Source organism: Diadema setosum, chromosome 8, assembly GCF_964275005.1.
Source record: "Diadema setosum chromosome 8, eeDiaSeto1, whole genome shotgun sequence".
Taxonomy (NCBI): Eukaryota; Metazoa; Echinodermata; class Echinoidea; order Diadematoida; family Diadematidae; genus Diadema; species Diadema setosum.
This window is the reverse complement of record NC_092692.1, coordinates 32,048,510-32,057,793: the sequence shown is the minus strand read 5'-3', so window position 1 is coordinate 32,057,793 and position 9,284 is coordinate 32,048,510. Positions and strand designations below refer to the sequence as shown.

Sequence of the window (9,284 nt, the reverse complement as noted above, 5' to 3'; positions counted from 1 at the left end):
AATTTTTGCACCGCCCAGCAGTTTTTGGTGATGTCGAGCAGGCTATAAAACCTCAGCGACGCCCAAGCAATACCCTGTCGATTTCCCGTCGGTCACCGGTCGATTTTAGGTTAAAAAAAAAATGCGAAAATGGGGATCTTCTCCTCGCAGAGTGCGAGTTGTCACCGAGCGAAGCCCAATTGGCAACTGAACGATCTCCCACATGCCACCGGCCGATTTTTACGAAATCGCTCAGCGACCGACGGGTGATCGATAGGTCATCTACCGGTGACCCGTAGGCGTAACCGGCGGCGGCCCGCCGGTCTCTGCCGGAAATTTCTCACGAAATATACCTGCGTTTATTGATGTACCTATGTGATTTGTGATGTGTTAATTAATTAATTAATTAATTAATTAATTAATTAATTAATTAATTAAGATAAAACTCGAGGCAAAAGATCTAAGGGTTAAACAAACTCAGCTATGTGATACCACAGATAACTAGAAATTAGGAAATAAAACAAAAGGAGGAACACCCAAGATGAAACAAAGATTAAAACAGACTAGAATTTTCCAAAATATATTGTTTGCTTTTATATTTTACATTTTTTTTCTATTCCTATTTAATTTCATATTTTAATTTTCTCCATCTCTTGTCATTCCTTTCTTCTTCAATCAATAGGCCTTTAGTAAATGATAAGATAACCAAACCATATTTTACTACGTCAACATATCGACACTAACTTTTAGCTTTCATCTCTTTTGCCCCAAAGTGGTTGCCTCTGACTTCCATGTCCCTCATGTTGGTTGCCGAGATGTTGAGATGCTGAGATGTTGGTGGGGTTTCCTTGCCTCTATCCCTCCCCCTGCTTCCTTCCACATTGCGCTAGATTATCTTCTCCATCTAGTCCTTGGTTTCCTTCAGTGCTTCTGTCATTTTTATCTTAAAATTGTTAGTCCCTATATCGCTCGACGGCGACCGCTCGATATATTCCCTTGGTTTTCTTCTGTGCTGTTGTCATTTTTGTCCTTATTATTTTTGTTCCCTAAATCACTCGGCAGCGACCGCTCGATTAGGTCAGTGCCTGGGCGGTTCCCGCTCGGACACCGAGCGTATTTGGGGAAGCGAGTGAAAACTGGTCGATCGCCGCTGAAATTTTAACTCCGCGTTAAAACTTCAGCGGCGACCGACCGATGCCCTAAAAATCAATGGTGCCTGGTCGGTCACTGGTCGGTCACCGGTCGTTGTCCGACCGGTTTTGGCTAAAAACTCGCCGACCGGTCGCCGAGCAGGCTGATTTTGGGGGTTGTGACCGTAGCCTTAGTTTGATATTCGTGTCGTATAGGCCCCATACAATTTCAATGTACATGATTTAAAAGGAAAATATTTTCACAAGCATTTTGACAATCGGAAGCAGAAATTAGGTCACTTCTGCCACCAATTACGAAATCTCATATTTCATATGCTTTTCCCGCTACAAGCCAGTTCACAGTTAGCACTAGTCTCAAATGACGTCTCAAACCAAAGACTTTGCAAAACATAGAATAGTCTTCAAGAAGAGCAGTTGAAAACAGCCATGCAGGAAGTGGTAATTTACATATCGGTGCTTTTGTTAATGTTGCTGAAAAGAATGCAACTTCACCTGTTGCACCTGCTTCATTTATAACACAGTTGTCATGAAGCCCTATCACGTTTTGAATACCTCATCAGATGCAAATCCAATTCAAGAGAAGGTCTGTAATGACCTTTATCTGCACATGCTCAGATTGGAACTGTGAACTGGCTAATTAGCGTGTTTTCGCTCAGCGAGGTACGGGGGTTTCAACGACGTGGGAGCGATCTCCTGCTATGTCCGTCGTGCTCAAAGAACACTCCCTACGAAGTGGTTTCGCTGATTCGCTGAACGCGGACGTACGTAGACTGCCTGACGTCAAAACTATACAGGGGAAATCTAAATATCGCGCGCTAGCTCGGTCCGCCCGGTCTGCCCGGTGCGCAATATTTTTTTTTCCCAGGATGGGAAAGTCACTAGTGTGTGTAAAGTCTATGGCAGTGCGCCACTTTCAATTTGAGAAAATAGTAAATGGCGAATTTACATCGAGTGCAGGACACCCTTCTCGCAGCCTATTTTTTCGACGTTATAGACGACGAAGAGTATATGTATCTTAGTGACATCAACAACTCAAGCAATCTTGATTTTCAGCACGATGGCTATCACTTTGAGTTAGACGTAGTTCAACGACGATGAGTGTAGGAGTTATTTCAGGTAAAAGATAACATTTTGATTTTAATTACGCCGGGTCAGTCTGTAGGCCCATGTAATGTATTTACTGTAGTGTTTTAACAGGATTCACCTGCCCAGGCTCCCGTGCCCTGATCACACATACGGACACCGTGTTCAATTTCTACAGAGGCTTGCAATGCACGTGTGATTCAATCATGCGTGGTGTCTACACTGCTACAAGCGCGCTGATTGGTTGTTGATTCTGTGTCCGGCCTCGTTGCGACCACCGACATAAATCTGGGCAAGAACCGTTCCAGATTTCTACGCTTCGGCAGGCTGCCCGCTGTTACTATGGTAACGTGTCGATTTTTGCGCACGGACCACAAATTCTACGTCCGTGCTGAGGATGCGAAAACCGCCTTTTGTCTGTAATGTCATCCGGGATTCTATAAACACATTCACATTGTTCGCCAGTGCAAGCCTGTTTTCTCTCTCCCTCCCTCCTTCTCTCTCTCTTCTTATCGTAGCCTTGTTCAACATCTCAAGATGATTTTCGGGAAGAGCAGTGCTTTGCAACGAGTTCCATCCCCTTCAATGGCAATATATACACATTTGTCGATTTCACCGAGGATCTCACTGGTGAGGCGTTGCCTTTTAATTGAAGATACTGTTGATGAATATTGTGAGCGATGGGATAAGACTTAAAAAAAAAAAAAACTTTGTTGTATAGCCCATCTACAGATTGCACATGTCACCCTACAACTTTAGAGAAAAATGTGAGATTTTACTTAAATTCGACAAACTCGAGTTAGATTTAAAAAAAAAAAAAAATTTGTTTTCCAATGCAAGTTTTCTCCTGTTAAACTCCAAGGTCTTGATTATTCTTATCATATATTTATATCAATGCGCTGGACTGAAAACACACACATACACACACACACACACACACAATATGTGGCGGAGTACATTAAAGGATCTTGTAAGGACAAACAGAATGCCACAACTATTGGGAAGAACATACAGAATTACCGTTTATCTCCAGAATCTATTCTGGCACACTACGCGGTTGAGTTGAATGTCGTAAATGTATTCCATAATCGTCTCGTTGATTTTGTGTAGGTGACGACCTCTGTGTAAAGTACTGCGCGTCGCCGTTTTCCGCAGAAGCGTTTATAGCCGACCGGCCCGGTGATTTCATCGATGGTACACTATGTTGGGACGATCGCGAAACAGAATTTCGAACGAACAAGATATGCCTCAATGGCAGATGCGAGGTAGGAGAAGCACACCACATCAATGAGTCATTATTTTGACAGTCACTTTAATAATAAACAAGTAACTAGGATAGTTATGGGGATTTAAAATTGAGGGAATGTAGAGAGCTGGCAGGATCTAGGAGGGGCACGACCGAGCGTAGGAACTTTTTATGGAAGGGGGGGGGGGCGGCAAGGACATGGTATATCTTGAAACACATAAGCAAAGGGGTGTAGCGACATTTGCGAGGGAGCTTTTGCATTTCTGAAATTAAAAGTTAAAGACCTGGCGCAGACTATGATGTAATACTTGGAAAATTCTCATCCAAAAAGAGTTTACGTTGAATATTTCCTTGAATTGGAAAGAAAAAATACAAACTACATCGTTCTTCAATTCTTTCTAGTTTTCTAATTCACTGGTCAAACAATTTGATAATATAACATCTGAGCAGTGAGAAATCAAGGGGGGGTTGTGGGAGAAGGGTCTATTTGAAAATCTAATCTGAGCAGTGAGAGATTGAGGGGAGGGTGGTGGAGAGGGGTCGCTATTTGGAAATCTAATATCAGAGCAGCGAGAGATTAAGGGGAGGGTGGTGGAGAGGGGTCGCTCTTTGGAAATCTAACATCCGAGCGTGAGAGATTAAGGGGAGGGTGGTGGAGAAGGGTCTATTTGAAAATCTAACATCTGAACAGTGAGAGTCCAAGGGGAGGGTGGTGGAAAGGGGTCTATTAATTAAAATGTTTGATCAAGAAAGTAATATGTTTTTGTTCTACATAGAAACATAACAGCCTAAGTGTTCGTACCACTGAAGTTACTCATTTCATTATTTTGCTAACTTCTGTGTCCACCGTTTGCCATGCCTTCTTACATTCACAGAACTTTGGTTGTGACGGGACTTTGAATTCTGGACTGGTTTATGATGAATGTCACGTATGTGACGGAGATAACACCTTATGCAATTGTACCGGAGGGACTGTGACCTCAGTGCCCGTAAACATGAGTAAGTTTTTAATAGTTCGATCTCTTCACCAGTGCGTCTATTGCGCAATGACTGTAGTCAAACGTTAAAGATAATATGAAGTTTTGGTACCTTTACAAATTTTCCCCTGAGTTTACCTTGTCTTATAGCTTGTGTTTCAGTTTAAAGTACCTTTCATATAACTAACACAGTACACATTACAGTTTGGGTCTGTCTATGAACAGTTGTTTAAAGTGTATTCCTGTCAATGTTGATGTAAAGTCCGTGTTAAACCGATGTGATTGTGAGTGTCTAAATACCTTGTGACCGTTTTCGTGTACCATGATATTTTCTAGCCATTAATATGTATATATCTATATATATATATATTGTGGCGGACTAGATGGCTGGTTGTTGTTGTGTTGTAGCGCCCTTCTGAGTTGTTGTTCGTTGTTCGTCGAGGGCGCACTGTCGCCACCACAAAATAAAATAATATGACCGAGATGTATTAGCAGTGTAGATGTTGTGTTTTTCCAGAAAGATTGATCAACTCCGTGGGCGAGATGTTAAGCCCAAATGTCCGAGCGGTAAAAACATATACAGAGTGTAATCGTCCTTTCGGATACTAATAGTCTCGGTGGGGATGAGTTCTTGGTCAAAGTATATGACCGTGGAGGGAAGATGGAATATACAAGGGGAGGAATATATATTTGCAATGTGTATGTGTGTGTATGTGTGTGTGTGTGTGTAGTAGTAGTAGTAGTAGTAGTAGAAATGTATGTTGTGTATGGGTTGTGTGGTGTGTGAAAATAGAAACTAAGTCAAGTGAGTCGTACACAGAAACAAAGAAAGACACAAGGTTGTAATACTCAGATTTCAGGTTCAACAAAAACAAAAATCAAAGTTTAATATTCCTTTTACAAAGTTCCAAGATCGCCACTGTTACATACTCACATATATGGAACTAAACGCCTGAAGTAATTAAGCTATGTTCAAATATTCATATGCCTATTTTACCACTTAGTAAATTCTGATATAGAATCCTCTATACATTTCGTTTGATTTGTACACGTGCCTAAGTTCCTTTGTTCCGACTTAGTTAATGACTCGCCAGAATCCCTAAGATCTCCTGAAAGTAATACAAAGCATATCTCTTATACTCTAGTAGAATTTGAATTTGCCAAAAAATCCCAAACATAAGTTGAAATTTTACATGGGGACATAAGGGGGGGGGGGTTGTAGTTGGTATGTTGAGGAGTGAGCAGATGCTCGATACCTGGAGTAGAACTCCAAGAGTCTCCTCTACATATAGAGAGGGGGGAGGGAAGGGAGAAAGTATAAATACTAGTGTGTTGTTGAGGAGTGAGCAGAGAGTAGCTCGTTGCCTGGAGTAGAACTCCGGGAGTCTCCTCCTGAACTGAAAAATTTTACTGCTTATATAGGCCTAATGCGGACGTCAAGGCAATCACTACGCGGAGGTAGCTACGGTATGCGCTAAGCGCTAAACTTGTACACTCCGTAGATTTTGTGCTAGTTTGACGTCGCAAATATCTTATTATCTCGACAAATATCACTCTTTATAATATGGGTTCCGTGTTACAATAAATTATGAGTTATTTACCAAATGACCAGATACATATAACGAACCAAATTCCTCTAGTATTGACCAGAATCAACAAAATAGTAATAATTTTCACACACGAAGGATCCAAATCACACGCTGACGTGGCTACGTCATAACAGCGATGCGAAGCCAAAGCTCACACGCAAACTTGTATCATTTTGCAAGTTAGCTTCCGAGGAGCAATAAGATTCATATCTATCACCAAAGTATTCTTCATGTATTAATATTTGCACCTAATTTTTCTGAAAAATGGTGAATTTCGGGAATTTTGGATATGAATTGAAATGAACGACCAAAATATTACAGATAATGAACGAGGGAAGGTCTGTAATCCTGAATGAACACTACGCGGTACGCGCATCTATCGGCAGCGTTTGGATTCTTCGTACAGGACAAGATATCGTATTCAAACTCCATATTCCTTCACATTTCTGTCAACATGGGGTAAGTTGTTACGACCAAAATCACTCTGAGAATGATCGCACAAAAGAAACAATCAACTGATGTTCAGGCGATTTATTAACAGTGATATTGTGGGTACAGACTCGTAATCGGTTTTCACATCAGTACAATAATGATCAATAGAAAAAATTATAAATCGGTAGTGGAATCACTTACACGTAGTACAGCCAAATTTGAAAGCAAGTAATCCTTTGACAGTGTCCAGATACGATGTTCGATGCACAGATGAATGATCCGCGATGCACCGATGAATGATACCTCAGACGTAAATCCAGAGGCGCAGGTTGTGATAATCCTCGGTATTAATCCGGGGTAAAAATCCAGGATATACGTACACAGCCAAACGTGCGGGATCCACAGGAAACGGGCAGAATCCAAATGTTATGACGACCACGTCCAGTTGATGCGTTGAATGATGATTCACTTTATAATGTCCCGCAAGGAATCCAGCCCGTCACAGCTTTGCCGTAATAATGTCCGTTGACACTAAAATATGGAGTCTCTCTCCAATGTAGGCAAATTAATTCTCTGCAGGCAAAATGTCTCCCAGGCCTTATCTCCACAAACACAGTTTGTATATAGCAGGTCAGCAGGTAACACAGGACTGACTATAACAAGTCGCTTCAGAGCCAGAAGTGACGTAACTCTCAGAGCAGAGGTGTTGGGTACTCTGCCTACTGCAGAATTTCTCCAGCTTATATACTATCCATTCACCCCTTTCTAGTACATTCTGTAATTTTCTCCAACCTGGAGCTACACACTTGAACATACTGATAAGTCCAAGTTCCAGGAATCCTGGATGACTCACTGCCTAACTATGAGCATAACATCATTGCCAAAATTAACTACCAATCACATTGGGCTACAGGGACAGTGCCTCACTCAGCCAAATATGTAAGCACTTCCTAGAATTTTCTGGAATGGGTTAAATCATTCTAGATTGAGTGACCTATAATGTATTTCCTGTCACATGCATACATGTACTGTAGCTACATTGTACACTATACCACGTAGAAAATTCTCCACTGATCTGGTCAGCCTGTATGTACTATATCTATATCATATAGAATGTTCTCCATTAATCTGGTCACCCCGTGTACATACACATTAAACAACCATGCATGCAGCCTTGATACATGTACATAACTACTTGTGTGTACATTTGTGACAAAGTTACCACTCAAATATTCGCTACACATACTAAATCCTTCAATTATAAAAGTATTCCTGGCCGACAGTACATAACAAAAGGGTATTCCCTACATTCTTCAATGCCTTCAGAATGTATGAAGTTGCTGAATGCAATGTGCATTAACCGTTTCTATACTTATAACACGTATCCAAGCAAAACAAATTCAGCTAAGGATAGGTCAACTGTAGGTCATTAGTGCCGTAAACTTCGATATTGGAATACCGACCAATGACTAAATTTCAGATTTCTATTCTCGGATCAGTTATGCTATGAGTTATATGCTTGTCGTGACTAAAGCAACTCTAATGACTTCTATGACAATTCACAGCCAAAGCATAAACTTCTAGCGACTTTACAATTCATCTTACATTTTGAAGCAGTGAGAGAAGAGAAGAGGTGGACAGTGAAGAGAAGAAAGTAGACATAGCAACAGGCGGAAGGATATAGATTGAGAGAATAGGTGAAGAAATAGAACAAGGCGCTGCTTCGTTACTGATGGAAGAAATACAAACAAAGAAGGCAAGAATAAAACTACTAGTAAGGACTGTAACGAGGTTGGCTCGTTACACAGCCCTCCTCCCTCTGAAATGCGTCCTCGCATTTGTAAGTTTAAAATTCATCTGAACTTTACATAGGCCAATATCATACTTATAAAGTATTTCTTCGAGGAGACAATTTACGGAAGTGTAAAATCTCGGACACTTCATTTATTTCCAAAATATAAAATACAATCATAGCAATATCATCAAAGTCCCAACTTTGATCTATAAAACACAACCATTTGATAGATATTAGCCTTTGCTTCCTGAATAAGTGAATGTGGGCCCTATATACACCCATCCAAACATAAACTCCTCTCGAGTTACATCAAAGACCAAAAACTACGCACACTCCAAAACAGTCAATACCAAATATTCGTAATCCTTAAACTTCAAGTGAAAATGTGCGTTAAGATACTTACTTCAGGAAGCAACGGCTAATACTTACCAAATTAAACATTTTATTCACCACATTCCGGTGATACTTTTTGGAAAACAAGTTTTCGTTTCCTCGAAGAAATGTTTGATAATCTTAAACATTTTAAAACACCAAACATCAATTTCAGTGGCGTTACAAATATGATTCACATGCACTGAAGGATAGAAGAAAACAGAGTCAGAAAGAGGAGAAGAGAGAAAAAGGAAAGAAGGAGAGAGAAAGATACGGTAGAAACATCTATCCTTCAGAGATATATTCAATATATACACATCAGATGGGAATATAAACATGCACTGAATGATACAAGAAAAACAGAGAGATGGTGAGAGAGAGAAAAGAGGGAAGTGACAAGAGTGAATAGGAAAGATAAAAGGTGAAGACAGATAGATACGGTAGAAAGATCCATGCATCATTCAGAGATAAATACATCGCATAATAAGAAGACTGGTCGTGCAGAGATCCACAGGCGCGGCAGGATGCGGAGAGAAGAGGGATCCGACGAGAAACACGGAGAGTCAGTCCTTCGGGGTCTGGGGCTTCGGGGTTGACGGGGGTGAAGTCGAAATCAGGCTTCAAGACTGACGAAGGTAGAAGCGGCTCCTTTGCCACTTC

The 9,284-nt window shown here is 40.9% G+C and overlaps 1 long non-coding RNA gene across 1 annotated transcript; it reads left to right on the top strand.

Moving 5' to 3' along the window:
• Positions 1–2,628: 2,628 nt before the first annotated feature.
• On the top strand, positions 2,629–4,538 carry LOC140231472 (uncharacterized). Its single transcript, XR_011901441.1, has 3 exons — positions 2,629–2,843; positions 3,324–3,478; positions 4,335–4,538. It is a non-coding gene; the product is annotated as an uncharacterized lncRNA (long non-coding RNA).
• Positions 4,539–9,284: the final 4,746 nt, after the last annotated feature.